General features: G+C 49.5%; 2 protein-coding genes across 5 annotated transcripts in view; one reads left to right on the top strand and one right to left on the bottom strand.

The window, feature by feature from the left end:
- The window catches only part of LOC135310847 (zinc finger and BTB domain-containing protein 5-like), a 214788-nt gene that overhangs the window by 102850 nt on the left and 96726 nt on the right, over positions 1-15212 (bottom strand). Inside the window, exon 1 of one of the 2 annotated variants that reach the window (XM_064439902.1) lies at positions 988-1017. The exons of the other annotated variant lie outside the window; for it this stretch is intronic. The gene's annotated coding sequence lies outside the window, so the exon portion shown is untranslated. Of the gene's footprint in view, positions 1-987; positions 1018-15212 lie in introns of those variants that run through there. 2 annotated transcript variants of the gene reach the window in all.
- The window catches only part of LOC135310849 (mitochondrial nicotinamide adenine dinucleotide transporter SLC25A51-like), a 60341-nt gene that overhangs the window by 38528 nt on the left and 6601 nt on the right, over positions 1-15212 (top strand). Inside the window, exon 1 of one of the 3 annotated variants that reach the window (XM_064439909.1) lies at positions 14114-14846. The exons of the other annotated variants lie outside the window; for them this stretch is intronic. The gene's annotated coding sequence lies outside the window, so the exon portion shown is untranslated. Of the gene's footprint in view, positions 1-14113; positions 14847-15212 lie in introns of those variants that run through there. 3 annotated transcript variants of the gene reach the window in all.

Here is a 15212-nt window from a genome sequence, read left to right as displayed (position 1 = left end):
ACATTCCAGCTGGTCAGCCCTCAGCCTGTACTGGTGCCTGGGGTTGTTCCTCCCCAGGTGCAGGGCATGGCACTTCTTGTTGAACTGCATGAGGTTCCTGTCAGCCCATTTCTTTTTGCTTTGCTTTACCTCTTAAACTGTCTTTATCTCAACCCACGAGTTTTCTTACTTTTACTCTTCTGATTCTCTCCACCATCCCACCAGGTGGGAGCGAGTGAGTGAGTGGCTGCATGGTGCTTGGTTGCTGACTGGGGTTAAAGCACGACAGTCCTTTTTGGCACCTAATGTGGGGCTCGAAGGGTTTGAGATAACTACAGGTTTGACTGGAATGTGCTAGATTGAACTTATAGCTGTTATTGCTGTTTAGCTTGTAATTGGCAGGCTCCTGTGCTTGCTATGGGGGTTGCTTGCCCCACCGCACATTAGAGTCTAGTGCTTATTAGTGGCTGCTTTTGCTTTTGCTGCTTACTGTACTGCTTATCATCTTACTCTGTTATGCCTGGGAACATTTTGATAACAGCAATGGCGATGCACCTGGGCTGGCAGATGGCCAGGGCATTGTTGCTGTTTCTGTGCTGCTGTACTGGACAGGCTCGAACTCCAATGTAAACTCAAGTCAGAGGGACTGCGACCTGTGGATGAGTCCACGTGGGAGCAGGACACCCCAAAGTGTCTCTGGCCATGGCTAAGGCCATACCAGAGCAGGTATATCTCAAAGTGTCTGTGGCGTTGGTTATGTCTGTGCCGCAGCAGGTATGCCTCTGAAGGAATTGTGGCCCAAGGATAAGTCCATACTGCAGAAGGTACACCTTGAAGCATATGTTGCTGTAGGTTGCAGGGCAACCAGGGGATATGCAGGACAACCAGGGCATCAGGCCCAGCTGGCATGGGTTCATGAAAGCCAGGTCCTGCCTGACCAACCTGATCTCCTTCTATGACCAAGTGACTCACCTAGTGGATGAGGGAAAGGCTGTGGATGTTATCCACCTGGATTTTAGTAAAGCCTTTGACACTGTCTCCCACAGCATCCTCCTAGAGAAGCTGGCAGGTCATAGCTTAGACAGGTATATTCTTCGCTAGTAAAAAAACTGGCTGGATAGTCGAGCCCAGAGAGTTGTGGTAAATGGGGCTAAATCCAGTTGGCAGCCGGTCACAAGCGGTGTTCCCCAGGGCTCAGTGTTGGGTCCAGTCTTGTTTAACATCTTTATCAATGATCCGGATGAGAGGAATGAGTGTGCCCTCAGTAAGTTTGCAGACGACACCAAATTGTAGTGTCGATCTACTCGATGGTAGACAGGCTCTGCAGAGGTACCTGGACAGGCTGGATCGATGGGCTATATGAGGTTTAACAAGGCCAAGTGCCAGGTCCTGCACTTGGGTCACAACAACCCCATGCAACGCTACAGGCTTGGGGAAGAGTGGCTGGAGAGCTGCCTGGAGGAAAAGGACCTGGGGGTGCTGGTTGACAGCCGGCTGAATATGAGCCAGCAGTGTGCCCAGGTGGCCAAGAAGGCCAACAGCATCCTGGCTTCTATCAGGAATAGTGTGGCCAGCAGGAGTAGGGAAGTGATGGTGCCCCTGTACTTGGCACTGGTAAGGCCCCACCTCGAATATTGTGTTCAGTTTTGGGCCCCTCACTACAAGAGGGACATTGAGTTGCTGGAGCGTGTCCAGAGAAGGGCAACGAAGCTGGTGAAGGGTCTGGAGAGCAGGTTTTATGAGGAGAGGTTGAGGGAACTGGGGTTGTTTAGTCTGGAGAAGAGGAGGCTGAGGGGAGACCTTATTGCTCTCTCCAACTACCTGAAAGGAGGTTGTAGTGAGGTGGGTGTTGGTCTCCTCTCCCAAGTAACTAGCGATAGAACAAGAGGAAATGGCTTCAAGCTGCATCAGGGGAGGCTTAGATTGGATATTAGGAAAAATTTATTCACTGAAAGAGTGGTCAGGCATTGGAACAGGCTGCCTAGAGAGGTGGTGGACTCACCATCCCTGGAGGTGTTAAAAAAATGTGTAGACGTGGCACTTCAGGGCATGGTTTATGAGACATGGTGGTGTTGGGTTGACGGTTGGACTTGTTGAGCCTAGAGGTCTTTTCCAACCTTAATGATTATATGATTCTATAAGTCTGTGCTGCAGCAGGTACACCTTGAAGCATCAGTGGCTGTGCATGAGGTCGTGCTGGAACACTGCAAAGTATGTGGCCATGGATAAGCCCACAACAGGGCAGGTACACCCCTCTAGAGACTGCAGCCATATTGGAGCAAGTTCACTCCTGAAGGGACTGTGGCTGTGGATAAGGCCACTCTGGAGCAGATATATCTCTGAAGGCATTGTGGCCCATGGAGAAGGCCACGCTGGAACAGGTGCAACTCAAAGCAACTGTGGCTGTGAATAAGCCTATATACCACAGCAGGTATATGCCTGAAGGACTGTGGCTCATAGATAAGGCGCCACTTGGAGTAGGTACTACCCTAAGGGACTGCAGTTTGTGGATAAGTCCAAGCCAGAGCAGGGGCAAGGGGAGGAGGTCATTGCAATGTTAAACCTGATTGTCTGGTCCAAAGGGACCAGGGGTGGAGATTGTAACGGAATTACCTTTAAATTGTTGCAACCCAGGATTTGAGTTGCATGTGCTGGGAATTACTGTAGCAGGAACCACCTGAACCAATGGAGGAGAAGCCTTACTAGAAGCAGTGCAAGTGTAGCAGCGACCCAAACTGAGCCGGCTTTGGTGCCCAGTAACTCCATGCAACACACCACCTCTCCTGTCCTGAATGACCACCAGGACAGATGGAGCCGAGTCATGGACTAAATGAACTCAATGGACATTTTGTGGACATTTGTGGACATTTTATGGACATTTTACAGACATTTTACAGAGGTGGTCCATAGTCTAAGGGAGTGATATCTGTGTATTTTATCAAAGGATGGGAAGAGGAGGTGGGGGTTAATGAGGTTGTATAGGATAGTGTGGGATCTGAGCATGATGTAAATGGTATGGAATAAGGGGTGGATACTGTCCTGGTTTTAGCTGGGATAGAGTTAATTTTCTTTATAGTAGCTAGTATGGGGCTATGTTTTGGATTTGTGCTGAAAGCAGTGTTGATAATGTGGAGATGTTTTAGTTGTTGCTGTTGCTGTACGCTTCTATGGGAGAACTTATCTTGGGCCGCATATCTCCGGGACACAGGGCTCTACCCACCCTGGGGACAGTGATGCACAGACATCAATATGATGGATACAAAATGTCCATTTATTTAGCTGCCTCACACGCTTATATAGCTCTTGCGCTTCCTGTTCCTGCCACTCCTATGGGGAGGAGTCTATCTTTCCGTCACATCCCGTGATCTTCCGGTCACCGATCCCTGTCTATTCCCCTACATCTCCCCCTCCCCATGCTACTAAAAGTTCTACAAAGCTACTTGCGTAAGCGGATACATATTGCGGTCAGGTCTATATTCATGTAACCCTTGCAGGCGCTCTCTGATTTGTCTTAGAACACAGCATAACAATGGCAGCCCACAAGTAACCATGGTTACTACACACAACAAGATCCCCCCAATTATTACTATCCAGTCCCAGTTCATATCTCTCTTTTGCCGCCCTTTCCCAGTGTCGCTCTCGTTGCAATATTGCTTGCAATCTTGTCAAGGAGCTCATTTCTTTTCCCAATGGTACGGCTAGCATGAGGATCCATGTCAGCAGACCCTGCAAAGAGACAACTCAGAAAGGGATTATTCATTGTACATCCTTGCACAGTTCTGCTTTCACACACTTTGCAGGCACCCATTCTATGCGCCCTTCATTCTCAACCGCGGCGTAGCCCCTCCCCAGGCATCTCAGTTTCCATCCTCTCTCCCATTGCTCACTGCCTGGGAACCTTACTCGTACCTGCGGATAGCGCTCGCCTGCTTGAGCTTTGCCAAAGTGCTTCTCCACTGCTGTAACTTGCTCCTGCCCGCGTATAAAATGAATAAGCGAATATCGCGCACGCATTAAAATAGTTTGCTGAGCTGCTACGGGTATAGCTCCCTTATACCCCTCCCCCTCCCCAAGCTGTATTATCTTTGCTTTCAAGGTGCAATGAGCGCGTTCAACTATTGCCTGCCCCGTGCTATTGTAAGCAATGCCATGTTTTAATACAATATTCCAAGCTTTACACCATTCTTCGGTACTTCGAGCCCGAAAGCATGGTCCATTTTCTGTTTTTATCTCAGTGGGCTTTCCAAGCCACGCCATCACCGTGGTCCAATGCACAGCCAACTGCGTTGCGGTCTGCTTCCGATGTTGAGTAGCCATGAGGACTCCACTATATGTATCAATTGTAATTGCCAGGTGCCGTCCAGGGGCCAACTGTGGACATTCAGTAAAGTCAGTCTGCCAGATAGCATTTGCTTCCAGTCCTCGAGGGTTGACTCCTGCCTCCCACAATGGCGAGTGCTCACAGTAAGGACAGGTGGCTACTACTTCTCTTGCTGCTCTTATTGAGATGCCACACTCCTTTGCCAAGGCTTTAGCACCCAGGTGCAGTTGTTCATGCAGTTTCTTCGCCTCCGTCAACGTCCAGACTCCCGCGGCTGCCTCATCAGCCATGCGATTCCCCTCAATCAGTGGTCCAGGCCCCGTCTGATGACTGCGAATGTGAATTACTGTCACAGTTGCTCCTCGCTGCGATAAAGCAACCTCTAGCATCAAGGCAATTTCCGTGTGTGGTACACCCTCTCGTTTCATGGACGTGACTAATTTATACACGTATAAAGAGTCCATGCACACATTTATGTGCCGATCTATATCCTTTCGCAGGGCCATCTCTAGCGCTTTCACTTCTAGCCACTGCACACTTTTACCCTGCTCCTCATATGTCTGGTGCATCCAACCCTTCTTTCCACACTACCACTGCTCTGTTCGTCTTTGAGGAAGCATCTGTGAAATATGTTGGTCCTGGGTGAGGGGTATCCAAAACTCTACTATCCACACTCAAATCCACCACTTGGGCTGTCTCGGCCCACCTCTGTACCGTGCCTGTGACGATTTTCCCTGGGTACGAGTATACCGCCAATTGTATATCCTCTTCACTCTCTACCACCTTCCGCCATTTCTCCCCATTCCACGGCACTGTCAGCTTATCTGGCTCCTTCCCAAAGATTCCCTTGCTTTCCCTTCGCAGACGCCAAATCATTCCCCCGGCTACCTTGACTTTTGTGGAGAATGCATCCTTGGGAACCTTCTGATATACCCATCGCAGTGGTTTTTCTTCCCCCGCCCGTATTTGATATAGCAATCCTAATCCTCCACCGGCGGTCAGAATCCAACCTGCAATTAATTCCTCCTGAGGGTCCCACCGCCATACTCCTTCCTTTTGCATTCGACATTCTATCATCTGCAACTGCTGGACTGCCTCAGCATCTAAACTCCTGGGCTCCCATGGGTCGGTCCCTTTCAGCAACACATAGAAAGGTTGCATCTCCTCACCGGTGATGCGCACGAACGTCTGCAACCACTGCAGTGCTCCTACCAGCTTCTGTACATCGTGTAAATTTTTAACCTTAGGTGTAAGTTTAATAGGCTGAGCTTGTATGCAATCCCCTTCTATTCTAGCACCCAGAAATCCACACACTGGTCCTCGCTGTACCTTTGCCTCAGCTACCTTGAGGCCCTGTCCCTCAAGGCCCCTTTGGGTGTCTGAAAAGACTTGTTCACATAACACCTCGGTGGGCGCAGCTATGAGGCCGTCATCCATGTAGTGGATCATGTAGATTCTCTCCTGATACTGCTGCCTTACTTGCTGCAATGCAGAAGCCGCATACCTCTGGCAGATTGCTGGAGAATTTTTCATCCCCTGCGGAAGTACTGTCCACTGCCATCTACTACCTGGTTCTGCACGGTTCACCGTGGGCAGAGTAAAGGCAAATCTCTTTCTATCATCTGGATGTAGCGGAATGCTGTAGAAGCAGTCTTTGATATCTAAAACAATGACTCGCCATCCTTTTGGGACAGCACTCAGATCTGGTAGGCCAGGTTGGAGAGGCCCCATGTCCTCCATTTGCTGATTTACTGCTCTAAGGTCATGCAGCATCCTCCATTGGTTTTTATCTTTTTTATAGCAAATATATGGGTGTTCCAGGGGCTCATCGAGGGCTCTAGGTGCCCTGCTTCGTGCTTTCGTTTTACTATAGCTCTTACAGCCTCTGTTTTCTCTGTTTTCAGGGGCCACTGCTCCACCCAGACGGGCTGTTCGGTTTTCCACACCAACTTGTGCTGACGAAGCCCCTCTGAGGCAGTGGCCCTTATGCTAAATTTTTCAACCCGATCCCCATCTGGGCAAGGGCGTCCCATCCCAGCAAGGGGCTTTCTACCCCATCTGCTACTAGTATGGTCACTACGGCCGTGAGGAGCTTCCCTGCCTCCTCGTCCATGACTTCGAGTTTCACAGGGCAAGTACTAGTCCTCGTCTGTTGTTCTCCTCCTACCCCTATTATACGTTTTCCCATGGTGAGGGGCCAAGTTGGTGGCCACTGTTCAAGTGGCATCACTGTGACATCCGCCCTGGTATCTACTAACATTCCCAGGCATATCCGTGCCGGGCAACTCGGCTCTTGTGGGGTAATCATCACCGCCACCATGGGTCTCGCGTCACAGCCTATGACCAAGGCCACGCAGGGGCCATAACCTGCAAGTCTTGCTGGTCCTGCTCCCCTGCCTGAAGGTTCACTCCCCCTTGGCCCGCTACGGTGGGCCAAGCTCCTGGCACTGGCACCATGATGGGGGCCATTTGACTCACAGGAGGCACAAATCCCCCTCGATTCACCCTCCTTTGGCCGTTTCCCGGCTTTGTGGTTGGACAATCTCTTGCCAGGTGTCCTGGCTTCCCACACACCCAGCACCTCCCTACTGGGCGTGCTCCTCCTCCATTACGTCCTCCCCTTTCCACTAGCGGGCACCCAGCTTTAAAGTGCCCTTGCCGTCCACACAAATGACATCTTGGCCCCACCCCGGCCGCTTGCACCAGCACCCTTTCTTCGCTTCCACAGTCAGGGTTCTGGCAGATGTGCGCTCCCACACCGCCATGCTGATTCAACGCCTCCTGGCGCAAGACATGCCTGATGGTTTGACCCAATGATGCCCCCACCGACAGGGTGCGGAGGACATCTTGTGTTTGCGGATTCGCTTGATTTCGGAGGCAATCCATAAGGACTGCCTCCTTGGCTGCTGGTGGCAATTCTGATTCTATAATAGCCTTCTGCAACCTGTCACAAAACGTTGTAAATGGCTCTGCTAGTCCTTGCTGTATCTTTTGCCAAGGTTCTGCTTTTTTTTCATACCTGCCCACTTCGCTATACGCTCTACGGGAACTCTCCATTACCGCTTGCAGCTCCCTGCCCCTCCTCCAGGAGCTATCCGGACAGGGAATATCCCAGGCATCTCTATCCTTACTCCATCAAGGCTACAATCTCTGGCTATCAGCCGCCAGTTAGGTAACTCGACTGACTGTCGCTGGGGCGCACCCTTCGTTAAGAGTCCTGTCTGCCTCCAAGTTACTTCCCCTAGTGCACGCATAGCCTGCTGCAGCTGCCGCAGCACATCCTCCGCGGACCCCTCCGGAGCTGCAGTGCTCCGGACCTCGCCTTTTGGCAGTCTGTCTCTTCCCTCACTCTGACTGGTCCTCCGAGTCCCTGCTGCCTTATGCCTCTTTTTTGAGCGCTTCAGGCAATCTGCCCCATCTTCCCACATGTGGACATCGGTTTCTCCCCCAACTTCTGATTCGCTGCTACTCGAGGTTGATCTATAGCCACCCTGTCCTCCCCTCCAGGCACCCCAATCCCCCTCCTTGCCCGACTCCCATCTCAAGGGTTGCCCCGGGAGCCAGTCTCGAGGATCGGGCAGAGGGCGGCGCCGCTGCCGGCGCTGCTTCCGGTGCTGATCATCCTTCTCCTTCCACTCCATCACTCCCGCTGCGTCCGCTGCCACGTCACCCTCCCCGCGCACAGGTACCCGCGCCTGTGCCAAATCGTCCCAGGGGTATGCAGGGGGGCATTCCAAAGGTCCTGCTGGCTCAACAGGGAACACCGCCACTTCCCGATCCACCTCTTTGGGAGCCTCAAACTTGGCCAGGCTACTCCGTCCGAACTCTCCGCTTCTTCCCCATCCCATGCGATGCTTGCCCCTGTCTGCGTCCCCACTGCCCATCCTGGGTCTATTTCCGGGCTACTGTCACCTGTAGCACCGTGCAGGCACAACCGCGCCTGCCGCCACGTCTCCTGATCATCCCAAGCTTTCAATAGTAGTCGGTGTATCTTCCCCCAGAGCTGTATGTACTGGGGTTTTCCCATCATAGCCCTTTCGGCTAACTCCTCTTTAATTCTCACCCAATTATCTTTATTAAATATGTCTGCAGGACTCCGTATGAGCCCCTGCGTAATCATCCATTGGATGGCCTTTGAGGTAGGCACCTTTGAAATCGAAGTTCCATATTCCTTCCCCAATCCCTTCAGTACCTTTACGACTGATTCCATGGCGCGCCCGCCGACCTGCGGCTCCCCGTCCCACCCCTGCGTGCCTCAAGCTATCTTTTCCCCCCGGCGAACTTGCCATGTCGCCCCGCCGATCACGTCGGGGTCACCACTTGTTGCTGTACACTTCTATGGGAGAACTTATCTTGGGCCGCATATCTCCGGGACACAGGGCTCTACCCACCCTGGGGACAGTGATGCACAGACATCTGTGGGAAACTCTAGCCCGGGAACGGCTAGCAGAAAGCGGGCATTGAAGTAGAAGGACAGGCTCAGGGTCGGAGCGACCTTGGGCCCAGCTGTTGTTGACCAGTAAAGGAGTGTGAGAAACAAGTAACTGCTAATTGCAAGGCTGAACACAAGAGATAAGCATGGGAGGAGTTGGCATTTACCTCCCAGCCAATGATGAGCTGTGCTTTTGCAATATGTATGAGCTAATTTACGAACGGTATAAAAGATATTTACTAATTGCCAATAAACGAGACTTGATGATCATCATCGGATGGTGCCTGTCTCCCGCTGGTTTTCCGTCAAATGGTGACCCTGACGTGATACCACGGACGGTCCAGCGTAGGGTTCGGGTCCTGCAAGCAGAGGGACGGCAAAACAGACAGCGCAGCTGGTCTGCGTACCCTGGGCGACCACATAGGTGGGCTCAGTCTGCGTGCCCTGGGCGACCACATAGGTGGGCTCAGCCGATACGTGCTGCCGAGACCTTGGGAGCTGCAACGGCGCCGACGAGCACAATGCAGAGGCAAGCAGCATATGATTTCTTTACATCTCTTTTAGAGAGGCGTAACATTAAGGGTATAGATTTACGTAAAGAACTACCGTTGTTGATAAGCTGGGGATGCGAGAAGGGACACTTTGTAAACCCACATACGGTGCATGAACTGGCAGAGTGGAGAAAGGTGAGGGACAGTTTGTGGGAGGCGGTGTTAGAGGATGATAAAACTGCAAAGAAAATGAGTAAGCTATGGAAGGTAGTACATAACGAGTTATTGCAGATACAAGCAGAAAAGCGAGCTGTGCAGCAAGCTGTCTCAGCTCAAGAGCGAAATCGGAGCTACGGCTCAGACTGGGGACTTAGCTCCCCGGGCCCGCCTGCGGTTTCAACTGTCTACCTGCCCCCTGGGCCGGCAGACCCCTCAAACTTGCCCTCGTCACCCGCAACTCCCGCTACTGCGAATAACCAGCCCGCAGCGGTACCGGCTCCCGGCTTAGACCAGGAGCCGATGCCTGGAGCGGAATCTGACTTGGTAGAAGCCATTGCACGGGAGCGGCGAGGGGCATGGGCAGCATTAGCGCGGGAGGGGGCAGAAAAGGGTGATCCTGAATTAGTTGAAGCCGGTGGTACTCTCGCTTTTCCGGTAATTTATAGACCGAATCCCGGGGGAGGACTGCAGGCGGAGATTACTGCGTTAGACTGGAAATTATTGTCCCAGTTACGGTTCACTGTTAGTCAGTTCGGAGTATCGAGTGAGCCTGTAAGACAAATGCTGGACTATCTGTTCACTGCACATGTCTTGTTGCCTGCCGATATTAAAGGGCTCGCCGAGTTGATTTTTTCGCCACACCAAAGACTGCTGTGGGAGGCTCACTGGCAAGCTGAGGCACAGGCGTCAGCTGCAACCCAGAGGGCACCGGGAGACCCCCTTCAGGGCGTTACCTTGGATGAACTGTTAGGGCTGGGAGCGTTCTTTAGAACGGAGGCACAGGTTTTATTGGGACCAGAGAAGTGTAGAGAAGCGATGAGAGTTGCTCGAGCAGCTATGACTAAGGTTAAGGATACAGGAGGGATCCCCTTTTATATGGGAATAAAACAAGGGAGAGCCTATGATGATTGTTTGTGGGATTTGGTGATAGATGACGATAAGACAGCGAAAAAGTTAATGAAACCTTGGCGGGAAGTGATTAACTGTATGAAAAAATATAAAACTGAAAAAAGATTAGCAACAGCCGCCTCTGATCGGCTAGACAACTGTGACCCCAATGCTGGAAAGATTGGAATTGGCTTAGACAATCTCTCTCCTCCCTTCTCGGGGATCCCAGTTGTCGTACCTCGAAAACCCCTTATTCCGCCTCCTCCCGCCCCTGATAAATCTACATCTGTAGAAACTAGCGGAGGAGGAATAAGCTTGGGAAAGGGAGGTGAAGATATTGAAAATTTATGTGATGTAGTCTCTCCGGTGGAGGAAAATAAGCCGAGCACGTCTAGTCACCGTTCTGTGCCTGCTGTGCGTAGCCAGGTTGACTGGCGAAAAATCCGGTTAGAGGCATTACAGAACGGGGACCTAGAGACCGCCGATTTGTTAGCTCAGGCTTTCCCTGTCATCTATCAACCGGACCCTGCTAACAATCAAAATTTATTAGCACACCATAATCCTCTTGATTGGAAAATTTTTATGAAGGGCCCATTGCTGCGTCAATGTGTTATGGAAAACTCCAACCATGCTACTAAAAGCATTTTAATTACACTTCCCCTAGACGCAGGCATCGAGGTGATGCTTGAACGCATGAGTCGGGTGCCTCCCGGTCCCCAAGCTATGTTAGTTGAAGCATTGAGGGAAGTTGGGCAGGGAATGGTACACGTTCAGCAACAAGTTTGTGCTGCTCTCGCCCCATTGGGTCCAGCCAAAAACTTTCAACAGTAACCAAAGAGGGTCACTGCCACATGGACTTTCCCAATCCCACTGACATGGCTCACAGAAGAGCCAGTATGGGTCGGGCAGTGACCGCTCAAACGGGAAAGTCTACAACAAGCCTGTATATTAATAAAACAACAATTAGATCAAAGACATCTCAAGCTGTTACATGATCTACGGGCAGTAAATCAGCAAATGCAAGCGATGGGGGCTTTACAGCCTGGCCTTCCAAATCCAGCCATGCTACCAACTGACTGGCATTTACTAATTATCGACTTAAAGGACTGCTTTTTTACTACAAAGCTGCATCCTCAGGATACCCAGCGGTTTGCATTTACGTTACCGGCAATCAACAGAGAGGATCCTGACTTACGCTTCGAATGGACAGTATTGCCACAAGGCATGCAGAATAGCCCTACTCTGTGTCAACTCTTCGTAGATGCTGCATTGAAAGAAGTGAGGCAGCAATGGCCGGACACTATAATTTACCATTACATGGATGACATCTTGTTTGCGCAAGTACAACCTTTCTCAGCACAGCAAGAATTATATTTACAGCAACAGCTCCAGCTACACGACCTAGTAATAGCAGCAGAGAAGGTTCAACGTTCACCGGTATGGAAATACCTTGGGTGGCGCATCAGTGACTCTCAATTCTTCGCCCAATGTTAAAGGGCACTGACCCTGCCGCGCCGGTCCGACCGACTGCTGAACAACACACTATGATACAACGTCTTAGCTCCGAGATCGTCCAGAGAGCAGTAGACCGCCTGGACCCCGATCTCCCCATCGATCTCACCATACTCCATGGTTCTACTCACATTTTGGGTGCACTTACTCAGTGCAAAAAGAAAAAGGGGGAGAAGATAAGGGTGTTGGAATGGCAAAAGTTTTGTTTGTGCAGAAGTTTTGTTTGTATTAAATCACTTATGTATATTTGCAGAACACGATAACCCTCCTGCGTGGGTGCATGGAAATGACAATAGGAAAGAGTCAAGACAGGCAGTAATGGTGAAGTATCGAGACCCTTCCACTGGTCTATGGCAAGGGCCTGTAGAAGTCAAGTATTTTGGTCGAGGTTACATGTGTGTGCTTACCCCCACAGGTCTGAGGTGGATACCCAGTAGGTGGGTAAAGGCTATGCCTAGTGAACAGAAGAACGAAATCTGCGAAGTAGACGGTGAAGACGTATGACTACACCGGTAGAGGTAGACAGGATACGGATAGTGTCCCTGTTGCGATAAGTGCCGACCCTGGGTACTAAGACAATGTCATAACTGTTAATAGCGCAGGTGGGTGAAAACCCATCGAGCTAGGAGGTGGTGTGACAGTTGCTACTATCACCACTTACAGACACATAAGGCTTTAATCATCACAGGCCACGAGGTAGAGGGTTCTAGATGATATACCTGAAATATGGGAAGTAACACCAAGGCACTGGGAAAAGAAAGAAAAAATGTACACGAGAGTACTCCCATTAGTCATCGTAAGTATCGTGATAAGAATCACCGAGGGCATATACATACCGCCCCAGCCCAAACAGAATGTATGGGTTACCCTGGCAAATCTAATAGGCCAAGATTCCATCTGCCTATCATTGTCATCACCAGGAAATCCCTTCTCCACCTGTTTGGTTGGAGTGCCAGGTGATAATTGAACGCTAGTGATACCACAAAATACACCACACTTAGGAAGCCTTTGTGATACTCCCCAGAATTGTGTGAATAATTGGGACAGTTGGGCAGTCCATCGCCCTCAAACTAATCTTGAGCCACAAGAGCTTGAGCTATTGGGTTCTTTGTCAATGGATGTTTGTTTATATTTTACTTACACAGGAAAGAACCAGTCTCTTTCTTGGTCTGTGAATGCTACCCTAAGTATATATAAAAATGCTACTGCTTGGTGTAACTATACCTCTGTAAATATATCACGCTCTAACAATATGCCTATTGCGCTACCTGCAGGTTTGTTTTTAATTTGTGGAGATCGGGCTTGGCCTGGCATCCCGTCACATATAAAGGGAGGGCCTTGCTCTATAGGTCGCCTAACGTTTCTTACCCCTAACACTTCAATGATTTATCAACATCATAGAAAGATGAGAAGCAAAAGGAGCACTCATAAGTTTGAGGATAACTGTGACTCTACAGCTGAATCTTGGAATCCTACAAAGATCATAGCTGTTTCCTTCTTGGCTCCTGGAGCTGGTGTTGCTCAAAGCCTCACGACATTAAACAAGCTAGGGTGTTGGCTAGCTAAGCAAACAAATGCCACATCAAAGGCGTTATCTGACTTATTACTAGATGTAGGCTCTGTAAGACAGGATGATCCATGGCATTGGTTTAACAGCTTGTGTAATGGATGGGGCATTGGCAATGGGATCAAGAGTATTTTGCAGATGGGATTAATAATATTTATACTGTTTATTATTATATTAATGTATGTCCCTTGTATATCGCAATGTATGCAACAAATGATGGAAAGAAGTATGAGTGCCGTGTTCCTTTCTCAAGGAACAAAAGAAAAAGGGGGAGATGTGGGAAACTCTAGCCCGGGAACGGCTAGCAGAAAGCGGGCATTGAAGTAGAAGGACAGGCTCAGGGTCGGAGCGACCTTGGGCCCAGCTGTTGTTGACCAGTAAAGGAGTGTGAGAAACAAGTAACTGCTAATTGCAAGGCTGAACACAAGAGATAAGCATGGGAGGAGTTGGCATTTACCTCCCAGCCAATGATGAGCTGTGCTTTTGCAATATGTATGAGCTAATTTATGAACGGTATAAAAGATATTTGCTAATTGCCAATAAACGAGACTTGATGATCATCATCGGATGGTGCCTGTCTCCCGCTGGTTTTCCGTCAGACATCAATATGATGGACCCAAAATGTCCATTTATGTAACTGCGTCACACGCTTACATAGCTCTTGCGCTTCCTGTTCCTGCCACTCCTATGGGGAGGAGTCTATCTTTCCGTCACATCCTGTGATCTTCCGGTCACCGATCCCTGTCTATTCCCCTACAGTTGCTAAGTAGCGCTTATACTGGTCAAGGACCTTTTCAGCTTCCCATGCTCTGCCAGGCACACAAGAACCTGAGATGGCACAGAGCCAGGATAGCTGATCCAGGCTGGCCAAAGGGATATTCTATACCATATGACATCATGCTTAGCATATAAAGCTGGGGGAAGAAGAAGGAAGGGGGGACATTCAGAGTTATGGCGTTTGTCTTCCCAAGTAACCGTTATGCTTGATGGAGCCCTGCTTTCCTGGAGATGGCTGAACACCTGCCTGCTGATGGGAAGTGGTGAATTAATTTCTTCTTTTGCTTTGTTTGCCTGCATGGCTTTGCTTTATCTCTTAAACTGTCTTTATCTCAACCCATGAGTTTTCTCACTTTTACTCTTCTGATTCTTTCCCCCATCCCATTGAGGGGGAGTGGGCGAGTGGCTGTGTGGTGCTTAGTTACTGACTGGGGCTAAACCATGACAAGTAGCGAAGTTGGTAATACTCTTAATATAAAATAATACTCTTAATATAAAATTGGGGTGCCAGATAAGACTGTAGCTTAGTTGTGGGTGTGGCTATTTTACTATATGCAGATAGCACTAAGTTGATCCTAGGAAAAATATATATTCGTAGAGATGAAGTGGTACAAGCTCCCCAGTGTGAATTCCTCACTACTGCCATAATTTCATATCAGGGTAAGTGCTTCATCTTTGTAAATCACTTCTATGGTGCTGTTCCTTGGCAAATATTAAAGAGCGCAATATTATGCAACAGTGGCAGATCGTGTGTTTCCTATTAAGGACTAATTCTCCATTTTATTTAATGAAACTGTTCGCTGTGCCCTTCATGATCTTAGCTCTAGCAGAGCTCAATATATTCTTTAGATTTTCTATATTCTTTTCCTTCTCTATAGTGAACTAATTCTGATAATTAAAATTCTTATTTAAATTATTCATTGTTGTCTGCCACAAGGAAATATGGGCAGGAATGATCTAAAATTTGTAATGCTAAGCTTTGTGTAGTGTGTGTGTGTTTTCCAAAACCTTGGTAATTTGTATTGT

The sequence above is a fragment of the Phalacrocorax carbo genome, assembly GCF_963921805.1.
Source record: "Phalacrocorax carbo chromosome W unlocalized genomic scaffold, bPhaCar2.1 SUPER_W_unloc_2, whole genome shotgun sequence".
Lineage (NCBI taxonomy): Eukaryota > Metazoa > Chordata > Aves > Suliformes > Phalacrocoracidae > Phalacrocorax > Phalacrocorax carbo.
This window is presented reverse-complemented; position numbering and strand designations above follow the sequence as displayed.